Source organism: Suncus etruscus, chromosome 12, assembly GCF_024139225.1.
Source record: "Suncus etruscus isolate mSunEtr1 chromosome 12, mSunEtr1.pri.cur, whole genome shotgun sequence".
In the NCBI taxonomy this organism is placed as follows: Eukaryota; Metazoa; Chordata; class Mammalia; order Eulipotyphla; family Soricidae; genus Suncus; species Suncus etruscus.
Window position 1 is genome coordinate 7,163,636 of NC_064859.1, and position 12,151 is coordinate 7,175,786.

The window sequence follows — 12,151 nt, forward strand, 5'->3', positions numbered from 1 at the left end:
TAAGCGGACTCTGGCCCAAGAGGCATATCGTCAACACTGTTTACTAAGTAAGGTAGTGGAGAGAGGACTGCTGGATGAGAAGCTTGCAGAAGTATCTTTTCAGCCCTCACTGTCTATTCAAGTCCAAGACTGTTATGTGTGCTCTACAGTCTGTATTTAGTCCTGCATTTCCCTTCCTCATGCCCATTTTTCTCATTGTGGATGCCGGTTAGTGTCGGTTAGTGTTCTCTCTAATCGGCTTCAGTTCTTTCCAGAGAGTTCTGCCTCTGCCTGGAACTGACATGATATCCGTGCAAAAAAAAATACTGAACCACAGAAAAATTTCCCATAGAGTATCTGGATACTTAATTTACTACAGGGTCTGTAAATGATTGCAATAAGTAGAAAGGTAGTAGCTGTAATTTTTAGGCAGCAGAAAATTCTTACCATTCTGACCCTGGACCCCTGGGACTGTGCTGAGAAACCTTTATTCCCTGAATGCCAGTTGCAGAATATCTTTTCTAACATCAAAACACAGGAAGACAAGCCTTACTTTATCTGATCTTTTTCATCAATGTTTCATCTCCCATTTTAAGGTTCTCAGAATGTTTTCTTTTTCTTGAGTTACCCTTTTTATTTTATTTTAATATCTTTTATTTAAACATTGTGATTTAACAAAGATATTCATACTTGGGTTTAGACTTACATTTCTAGCCTTAAAATTGTAATAATCTCTATAAGCAATTATATCAAAATGTTAATTATTTCTTCCTTTCCATATAATTTCTTATTATTATTGGATCATAATAATTTGGGTGATAGATAAATTTGCATCTGTCAAACACAGTTTTTCCATTTTTTTTATAATTTTTATTATAATCATAGTGGCTTACATGTCGTTCACAGTAATAATTTAGGTACATATTATCATTGAATCAGGGGAATTCCCATCACCGAATTGTCCTCCCTCCACCTCCGTTCCCGTCCTGCCTCCCATATCCTCCACTCTCACCTCCGGGGCTGCTAGAATGAGTGGTTCCCTCCGTGTCTAGCTTACTACTTAGTGATCTTACAACTGTTTGGCCTTGGTACCTCCATTATTTCCCCCTCTAATTGGGAGGTGGGACTAGATAGTTCAAGTTATGTGGTTTTGTTTGAGGAAGAGAAAAGTAATAAAATGGGGTAAAAATCAAATATGCCAACAATGGGCGGAACCCTTTTAGAGGCTCTCATCCTCAGTTTGAGAGGCGAAGGGGAAAAAGAAGGTGAAACACCACAACAGTACAAAAAGAAGTATCAAATAAAATATCCAGTGAGCACTACAGCAATAAAGATAAGCACCACATAATTTCCATCGTCTTGAAATAAGAAACATGACAGTGCGCAAGAAGGAAGAAGAGAAAAGAACAAAGATGTGGTATCTTAATGATCCACTCATTTGTTATTGGACATCGAGGTTGGTTCCAAGACTTGGCTATTATACTGAGTGCTGCGATAAATAGTGGGGTGCACACATACCTACGAGAACAATTGCTGGGTCAAATGGCAGCTCAATTCTGAGTTCCTGGAGCACTCACCTGACTGTTCTCCATATGGGTTGGACAAGGGGGCATTCCCACCAGCAGTGGATGAGAGTGCCTTTTATACTGCATCCCCGCCAACAGAGATTGTTCCCATTGTTTTTGATGTGAGCCATCCTTACTGGTGTAAATGGTACCTCATTGTTTTCTTGATTTCAATTTCTGTAATGATGAGTGATGGTGAGCATGTTTTCATGTGTTCGTTGGCCGTCTTTCAGTCTTCCTCAGAGAAGTGTCTATTCATTTCATCTCCCCAATTTTTTATGGCTTTATTTGGTTTTGGGGGGCTCAGCTTTCTGAATGCTTTGTATATTCTGGATATCAGCTCTTTATCTGATGTGTTGAGTGCAAAGATTTTTTTTCCCATTCAGTTAACTGTCTTCTTGGTTAAGTAGGGTGGCTTTCGCCATGCAGAAGCTTTTTAGTTTGATATAGTCCCATTTGTTTATATTTGATGCTAAAGTTCTTGCTATTGGTGCTCCATCCTTGAAGACATTTTTGATATATAGGTCTTCTAGTGTTCTGCCTATTTTATTCTCGATAAACTGTATAAATTCGGGTTTAATTTCAAGGTCTTTGATACATTTTGAGTTGACTTTTGTATAAGGAGTGAGGTATTTGTTGATTTTCAATTTCTTACATGTGTTTTTCCAGTTGTACCAACACCATTTGTTGAAGAGACTTTCTTTGTTTCATTTTAAGTTCTTGGGTCTTTTGTCAAATATTAGTTGACTGTATATCAGGGGGGTTATGTCTGGAAATTCTGTTCTAGCCCACTGGTCTTTGTTCCAGTACCATACTGTTTTGATCCCTATGGCTTTACAGTATAGTTTCAGGTTAGGCAAAGACAAAGCTTCTTGTTTTTCAAAATGTGTTTGGCTATCCTGGGTCTTTTGTGATTCCAGATGAATTCTATGATTGATTTTTCTAATTCTTTAAAGAATGATGGCTGAATTTGGATAGGGATTGCATTAAATCTATATAGTAGTTTAGGTAGGATAGTTATTTTGACTATGTTGATTCTACCTACCCATGAGCATGGGATGTTCTTCCATTTCCTTAGTTCCTCTTCAATTTTTTTCTGAAGTGATTTGAAGTTAACCTGGTATAGGTCCTTCACTTCCCTTGTAAGGTTGATTCCTAGGTACCTAATATTTTTTATACTATTTTAAATGGAATTGTATTTTTAGTCTCTCTCTCCTCAACTTCGTTATTTGTATAGAGAAATGCTACTGTCTTTTGTGTATTGACTTTGTAGTCAGCCACTTTTCTGTATTGGTTAATAGTTTCTAGGAGTTTTGCTGTGGACTCTTTAGGATTTTCGATGTATATTTCTGTAAAAAGAGATAGTTTGAGTTCCTCATTCCCAATTTGGATTCATTTGATTCCCTTCTCTTGTCGGATTGCTTTTGCTAGGACTTCTAAGATTATATTGAATAAGAGTGAGGAGAGTGCACATCCTTACCTAGTTCCTGACCTTAGTGGAAATGCTTCTATTTTTTCGACATTAAGGATAATGTTGGCTGTGGGCTTTTCATAGATAGCTGTAACTATCTTGAGGAAGGTTCCTTCTAACCCTATTTTGCTGAGTGTTTTCAATATGAAAGGGTTTTGGATTTTGTCAAACGCCATCTCTGCCTCAATTGATAGGATCATGTGTTTTTTGTCTTTCTTGTTGTTGATGTGAAGTATGATGTTGATTGATTTGCGTATGTTGAACCAACCTTACATTCCTGGGATGAAACCTACTTGGTCATGGTGTATGATCTTTCTGATGTAGTTCTGGATTCGGTTTGCTAAAATTTTGTTGAGTATCTTTGCATCTATGTTCATTATTGAAATTGATCTGTAGTTTTCTTCCTTGGTGGTGTCTTTGCCATCTTTAGGAATGAGTGTGATATTAGCCTCAAAAGGAGTTGGGGAGGATTCCTGATTTTTCAGTGGTTTGGAAGAGCCTGTGGAAAAGTGGTAGTAAGTCTTCTCGGAATATTTGATAGAATTCACCTATAAATCCATCTGTGCCTGGACATTTGTTCTTAGGAAGTTTCTTAATTACATCTTCAATTTCCTCTGAAGTGATAGGTCTGTTAAGACTTTATAGATCTTCCTTTTCCAGTCTCGGAAGATGGTATTTTTCCAGGAATCTGTAGATTTCTACTGGGTTCTCTAGCCTAACTGAGTATAGTTGTTCATAATATGATTTCATGTTGTATTTCTTGGGGTTCTGTTTTATTCTCTCCCCTTTCATTTGTGATCCTACTGATTTGGGTGTTTTCCCTCTTTTTTTTGGTGAGTTTTGCCAGTGTTTTTTTTTTTTTCTTGTTTATTATTTTGAGAAACCAACTCCTGGTCTCAATGATTTTTTTTTTGTATTTTCTTAGTTTCTATGTTGTTTATTTATGCTCTGGCTTTTATTATTTCTTGCCTTCTGGTTGTGGTTGGATTTCTTTGCTGCTGTTGTTCCAATTCCTTAAGGTGATCCTTTAAGCTGTTGATTTTGTCATTTTCCTCTTTCTTGACATAGGCCTGTATTGATATGAGTTTCCCCCTAATTACTGCTTTTGCTATGTCCCACAAATATTGACAAGTTGTCTCTTCATTACAGTTTGTCTCAAGGAATCTTTTTATTTCTTCCTTGAGTTCCTCTTTGATCCAGCTGTTGTTGAGCAGCATTTTGTTTAATCTCTAGGTATAAGTTTTTCTCCATTGCTTCTTCTTGAAGTCAATTTTGCCCTCTGTTGCACAGTGATCAGATAGGGTACTTCTAATGATCCTTACATTTGTGTTCTTATATAGGTTAGATTTGTATCCTAAGAAATGGTCTATTCTGCAGAATATGGGCTTGAGAAGAATGTGTATTCTGCTTTCTGGGGATTGAGGGTCCTACATAAGTCTATTAGCCCTAGATCTTCTAATTTTTCATTTAGGGCTCTTATTTCTTTGCTATTTTTTTGTTAGCTGGATCTGTCCAGTTGTGTTATGTGGGATGGTTGTTACAATCGGGTTTGGATTGTGTAATTTATCTCTGAGTAGTTCGTTTAGGAATCTTTTTTGTTTGAGAATGATTTTAGTGTACCCTCCCACATGAATGATAGTTTTGCTGGATATTGGACCCTAGGTTGGAAATTTCTTTTATTCAGTCGTATAAATATTTCATTCCACTGTCTTCCTTAATTATTTCAAATGGGAGATCTAGTTTGATTCTTATGTCCCTTCCTTTGTACTTGAGGTTTTTTCCCTCCCTTATTGCTTTAAGGAGTTCATCTTTCTCTTTGTGTTTTGCCATTTGGATTACTATATGTCTTGGTGTTTATTAGGGTCTATTTTATTAGGAACTTTTCACATTCTGGATGAAGTGTCTTTCCAGAGGGTGGGAAAGTTTTCTGCTATTATTTCTCTGGGTATTTGTTCTTCCCCTTTCCCTATTTCCTCCCCTTCTGGTATACCCACAATTCTTAGATTATTTCTTTTGTCCTTGTTCATTAGATACTGGACTTTTCCTTCCAGTGCTTTTCCTTTTATTTCCTTGTTGGTTTCTTAGTCATTTTTTTGTTTGCAGTTTTCCTTCAGGTTCTTCAGTGTGCTTCTCTGACTGTGTAATCCTGCTTGTATGACTTTTTACATTGTCTTTTAATTCCTTTAATTCCCTTTGCATGGACTCTTTCGTGTTCTTTAATAGGTCTTCTTTAATTGGGCTTATTTGTTCATCCCGGTATTTCTTGTACTCGGTGGCTATTGTTTCCTTTATTATTTCTTGCATATCCTTTCTCATGGCTGCTTTTAGACTCCTTCCAATGGATCTGTGCATTTTGGTGGACTTGGAAACTTGCTAGGGTTTCTGTCCATATCTCCAGATGTTAGGGTCCTCCTTAATTTACCCATGTTTCTTTGCATTTATTGGTGTGGCTTGGAGTGTAGTGCCTTCCGAATTCAACCCACTTTTTCCCTGTGACGTGGGGATGGGTCCCCTCCCTGAGCGTGATTCTAGAGGGGGCTTTTAGTGATCTCCCTGAAGTTTGGCCCCTCGTGTTTCCTCTATTGGGGCCTGGTCAGGTGCTCTTCCCTTTTATTGCCAGACTAGCATAATTTTTAACCAGCTTATATTTTCCATTTATTTCTTTGTTTTTATGAAAGCACCCTTTATTTTTTATTATAATAATTTTTATATTGATCAAAGTAGATTACATATCACAGAAATATTTTAGGTACATATTGACATTGAATCAGGGGAATCCCACCACCAAAGTTGTCCTCCTTCCACCCCTGATTCCAGCATGCATTCCATATCCCTAATCCCCTTGCTTTAGTATAAGTGGTCCCCTGTGTCTAGTTTGTTGTAGATTGGGTATTGATTCTGTTGTCATTGGCTTTGGATTTGATGTTTAAGTCAGATCATTTTTTATTACTACTTAGTGATCATAAAACTGTTTGATCTTGGTACCCTCCATTTCCCCTTCAATTTGTGAGAGTCACTCTTTTTATAGTCTTTATTCTCCCTCTCCTCTTTTTCCTTCTTTCCCTCTCTTTTTCCCCTCTCTCTCCCTTTCCCTTTCTTTTTATTTCTTTTCTTTTTTTTGGGGGGGGAGGTCCACATGTAGCAGCACTTAGGGGTTACTCCTGGCTCTCTACTCAGAAATCACTCCTGGCAGGCTCGGGAGACTATATGGGAGGTCGTGATTTGAACCACTGTCCTGCTGCATGCCAGGCAAATGTCTACCTCCATACTCTCTCTCCAGCCCCTCCCTTTCCCTTTCTGTCTGTTTTGTTTCTTTGTTTTAAGACTACCCACCTTTTATTCAGGGGCTACTCCTGTTGCTGCTTAGAGATCACTCATGATAGTTCTGGCCTGTGATGTAGGGGATGATGCCTCCTACATAGAAGCATGCTCTCTCAAACTATTGAGCTAAATATTGAAGTCCTTCTACTCACTCACCTGCTATTTTTGTGTTTTTTTTAAATAATTTTTATTGTGACCAAAGTGAATTACAAATCCTTCACAGTAATATAAAAGGTATATAGTGACATTGAATCAGGGCATTTGTACCACAGTGTTGTCCTCCCTCCATCCTTGTTCCCAGCATGCACCTCGTATCCCCTTCCTTTGCCCCCTGAACTGCTAATGTAACTGGTTTCCTCTGTGTATTGCTTGATGTAGATTGGATATTGATTCTGTTATCATTGAGTTTGGATTTGGTGCTTAAATCTGATCATTTTTTATTTCTACTCAATGTTATACTACTGTTTGGTCTTGATACCGTCCATTTTTTCCCTCAATTTATGATGCAGAATAAGATGATTTAAGTTATGCGGTTCTGTTTGAAAAAATAAATGAATAGAAAAATAGAAAAAAGAAAGGAAAAACAAACAAGCAAATAAAAAACAGTGAGTCCGTCTTGAGGGAAAAAAGAAGAAAAACATAACAAAAATACAAAAAAATACAAAAAAACAGAAACTAAAAAAAACAAAACAACAACAAAAAACCTGAAACCAGTGACTGCAAAAAAGCACCACAGCAATAAATACAACAACCAAACAATCACCACAAGGACGAAATAAAAAGAAAATAAAGATAAATTGTGCACTTTTTTTTTTTTTTTTTTTTTTTTTGCATAGGCACAGTAAATGTTGGAGAGATTAGAAAGGGAATTCCCTTGGCATACGAGATACAGGGTTTCTCCATCCTTTTCTCTCTCTCTCTTCTCTTTCCCTCTCTTCTCTTTTCTCTCTCCCACTACTCATCTTTCCTTTTCCCTCTTCTCTCCTTTTCCTCCTCCTACTTCTTTATCAATTCATCTATGTTAAATAAAACTCACAATGTTAGTTTCTCTTTAGGAAAGAAACTTCAATACATAAGATGCAGCGGACAATACTACATTCGGTAACCTCCTCTTATAGACATTACTACCACATTGCTTAGTACTTTATACAGAAAAACTACATGCATCCTAAAATGCTCAGCCATTATCTAAATCTTCATTTAGCAAAGCCCACCCTCCTTAGTGATGAGGTGCCTAAAAATTGGGGAAAACTTCCAACTCCAACGCACCGGCCCAAAATTTTTGTTTTAAATTTATTTTTACTGTATTTACTTAATTTTCTTTTCTATTCTCCCTCTCTTTCCTAAACTATATCTAAACTAATTATCTTTTTTTTGTTTGTTTTTTGTTTTTGTTTTTTGGTCACACCCGGCAGTGCTCAGGGGTTACTCCTGGCTGTCTGCTCAGAAATAGCTCTTGGCAGGCACGGGGACCATATGGGACACTGGGATTTGAACCAACTGCCTTTGGTCCTGGATTGGCTGCTTGCAAGGCAAACGCCGCTGTGCTATCTCTCTGGGCCCCTAATTATTTATCTTAATTCAACCATTTCTTAAGAGCTCAGACTCATCCTATGAGGGTCCGACCTCTATCAACAACTTAAGAAGAGATCACTTTTGTATATCTTTATGTGGGCATGAGTACATAGAAGATCTGAGCATCAAACCTAAATTGTAAATAATCCATGCCTAAAGTGGATATAGCCCCTCATATACACTATCTCTCTTACCCCCTTCAGAAATCCTTCTCTTTACCCCCCGATCTTGATCTGATATTCCTCCTTATTTAAACTCTTTACCCTCAGATCTTAACCCATTAGGTATCAAGACCAACCTCCTGCCCCAATAAGCCACCACCCAGCTCCCAAAGTGAAAGGACACCCTCTCAGCCCCTACTTTATCCCCCAACAAGAAATTACAACTAACACTCCTGCTGACTCATGCTTTGTGGCCCTCCTTTTCACACCCCTTCCCAGTGTGGACTGTGGCATGAGACCAGACTCTGCTCCAGAAGGACTCCCAGTGCAAAAACTCTACTTGTTCCCTTTCTGCTACAAATCATTTCTCAAACTTAACAAGACCAGGGTGTGTGATGAAAATGTGCCTGGATTTCACCTCCCACAAGAATATCTCAAAAGACTAAATGGGCAAGCCTATATTTCCTTTATATGTGTAAGACTTTTATAATACTACCTCTTAGTCGGTTTATTCCCAAACGTAAGCTAGTCTCTTACATCTCTTTTTAAAATATTTTTAATTAATTTTTATTATTTATTCTATTTTATATATTTCTATATGTGTATATTTTTTTATTATTTTTTTTCTCCTTTAACTTCACCTGTTCTGGTTCTGCTAGGCACAAAAGCCTACAAGAAAAAGTCTTGTCTGGGATAAAAACTCAGCTTAAAACCAGGGCACAGAGGTGGTGTAGCCTGACATTTTCACCCCCAAATGCACCAGCAATATAATATGTCACCATTCCTCTTTGCAAAGGCATACTAAAAAAAGGGGAAATTTTATGTATAGAAACAAGCTCTGCTAGGGATAAAAACCCCTACATCTTATAATAAAGGGGTGCCTTCCGCTCTGAACATGTGTCATGTGGACCCAACTTAGTCTCCATGTGATCAGACAGCGACCATCCAATCCCAAGCCCTACATTCCAGACTTAGAACCGACACAGCTGCCAGCAACAGCACTAGGAACAAACTCCCCCTGGATGATATGACATCCTGACAATAAGGAAATGGCAATAACTTGAGCTAAAAGCAAGTTGTCCTATCTCATCACCTAAGGAAATGATGAAATCAGAAGACATGTCGTCCTTTGATCTGTGCAAAAACCAAGATCTCTAACTACAGAAGACTGACTTTGACAACCATGACTGGACAGAACTTATCCTGGGACCAATAAGAAAGACCCTAGCCTAGGCTTCAGCCTACAATCTGTACAATAATCAAGATCTCTAATTTCAGAGGTCTGACTGTGACAACTGTGATTGAGCAGAACTTCTGGAAACATAATGAAAGAAAGGATCGATGCAAACACCAAGACCACCAATTACAGAAGACTGACTCAAACAACATTCATGGAACAGAACTTCTAGAACCGTAAAGAAAGACTCTATCCTAGGCTTCATCATATGACCAGTTTTTTTTTTTTAAGTGAAGCTTAATCATTTTATTTTACTTTATTTTAAAGACATTTACTTAGAGAAACGTAAGAATGTAAGAAATATGTTCAAGAGAAAGAATGGGGGGCCGGAGCGGTGGCGCAAGGCGTAAGGCACCTGCCTTGCAAGTGCTAGCCTAGGTCGGACTAGGTTCAATCTAGCCTAGGTTCAATCCCCCGGCATCCCATATGGTCCCCCAAGCCAGGGGCTATTCCTGAATGCATTACCAGGAGTAACCCTGAGCATCACCACGTGTGGCCGAAAAACCAAAAGAGAAGAGGAGGGGGGGGGAGAGAGAAGAGGGGGGGAGAGAGAGGAGAGAGAGAGAGGAGAGAGAGAGAGAGAGGGAGAGAGAGAGAGGAGAGAGGAGAGAGAGGGAGAGAGAGAGGAGAGAGAGAGGGAGAGAGAGGGAGAGAGAGGGGGAGAGAGAGAGGAGAGAGAGAGGGAGAGAGAGAGGAGAGAGAGAGAGAGAGAGAGAGAGAGAGAGAGAGAGAGAGAGAGAATGGGAATCTCCAGCCAGGAAAAAATAGAAAACGGCTTTTGGGAGTAGGTTATATACGTTTCTCTAAATTGTCTCGGCCTAGAGTTCTCCACATACTTAAATGTTTATTTGGGGCCAGAGCAATTGCACATTGGTGGGCATTTGCCTTGCACATAGCTAACCTAGGACAGACTGTGATTTGATCCCCCGGTGTCCCATATGGTCCCCCAAGCCAGGGGCGATTTCTGAGCGCATAGCCAGGAATAACCCCAGAGCATCACTGGGTGTGGTCCAAAAAACCAAAACAAAGAAAAGTTTATCTGATAGTTGACACAGGGAAAGCCTTGTGCTATTGATGATCCTCTCATATTATCAGGGCCTTTAGATTCTCCTGAAGGGCTCCACCTCTCTGGTGCCTTCTGTTTTATTCTGAGATAATCACCTCATTTTCCTATTTTTTCTCTTATATGTCTTTAATTATAGTAGTCTTCCTATTTGTCCAGGGCTGAAGGTTTGAGGAGTTTTTTTTTTTTATAGTTTAGTGTTAATTTTGATTTTTTTTTTTACTTTTTTTTTATTTATTTAAACACCTTGATTACATACATGATTGTGTTTGGGTTTCAGTCATGTAAAGAACACCACCCATCACCAGTGCAACATTCCCATCACCAATGTACTGGAATAGTTCTGATTAAGCTGAAGGAATTACACCCTCTTATTTTTGCCTTTAATTAAGTACCATAAAATTACAAAGCTATTCATGCCAATCCTTTCACCAATGTTTGCTTCCCTCTACCAATATGGGTATCCCCCATCTTTATCTGCCACTTACTATATCCTGCTTCTACAAGAGGCACCTTTAAAAATTTCAAAAAATTTTTTTCCAGTATATTTTACTATTGCTAATACATGGCACTTTACCACTTTTTAGCACCAGCACCACCTCCTGGTCTAATGCTTCCCTCCACCATAGGCATTGCCCATTCCTGGTCATATAACCCAGCCTTACACAAGTAGTATGTTTCCTACTGAATGCCATTTCTCATGTTCTTTGTTTTCGTTGTCTTTGGACATTTGTTATTCCATCATGATGTTTCTTTATATCCTGCAAATGAGAGAAATCATTCTGTGCCAGTTTCTCTCCCTGAGGAACTTCACTCAGCGAGGTATAGGAGAGTTTCTTTTGTTTACTTTAGTTTCTTACTCTAGCTTGTCCTAATCTCTCTGATTTTATTGTTACTTTTCCAGTAATAGTCTGTAAAAATCAGCCCCCACACTGTATTTTCAACCCCAGTTGAATGGTTTGAAGGTTAGCCACAAAGAATTAATAAACCAAGCCAGTCAGGAGAGAATCGTGGAATCAATTTGGCTTTTCACTTCAAGACTGATTATAAATCGTAATCTAATATTTGGATTATTTGGCCAGCTGTTTTTTGTTTCTAGTTTAGTTTGGAGAATCACAGTCTGTGGTGATCAGGGGAACATATGGGATGCAGTGCTCCAACCTGAGTCAGTTACATGCAAGGCAAGTTATTTAATACTGTAATATTTCTCCAGCCCCATACTTGGGAAGTTTTTAAGACCTGTTTTAGGATTTTTGCCTTTGTGGTTTGGCAAGAGGAATATTAAAAAATGTGATTTGACTTTTTCAAACAGTGAGAGCTAGTTCTCCAAATGTAATCCTGTACTTGATCATGTAATAGTCCTAGAACATGAAGTTTTAGAGGTTATTTTTGTCTCATATTTTCCTTCTTACTGTTAATGAATGAGAGATCTGTTTACTTTAGCTTTACTTAGATTAACCCAACCTCTGATTTTATTGTTACTTCTCCATAATAGGTTGGAAAATTACCCCATGTACTGTATTTCCAACCCCAAGTAGGTTTTAAGAAGGTAGCCACAAAGAATTAGTAAACCAAGCAAGTCAGGAGAGAATTATGGAGTCATTTTGGCTTCTTGCCTCTTGATCTCTCTGCACACCAAGCCAGACTGTCTTTTCTTTTGTACAGGAGGAGGAAAATCAAGTCAGATTCAGATGGACTTTTTACATATCAAAAGGATATATCATTTTAATTATGTAATCCTGCTAATCCATGAACAGGATATGTGTTTCCATTTCCATG

General features: G+C 38.3%; 1 protein-coding gene across 9 annotated transcripts in view; it reads left to right on the plus strand.

Annotated features, from left to right (window-relative positions):
• EPB41L2 (erythrocyte membrane protein band 4.1 like 2) overlaps positions 1 to 12,151 on the plus strand; it is a 271,009-nt gene that overhangs the window by 179,284 nt on the left and 79,574 nt on the right. The gene's annotated exons all lie outside the window — the stretch shown is intronic.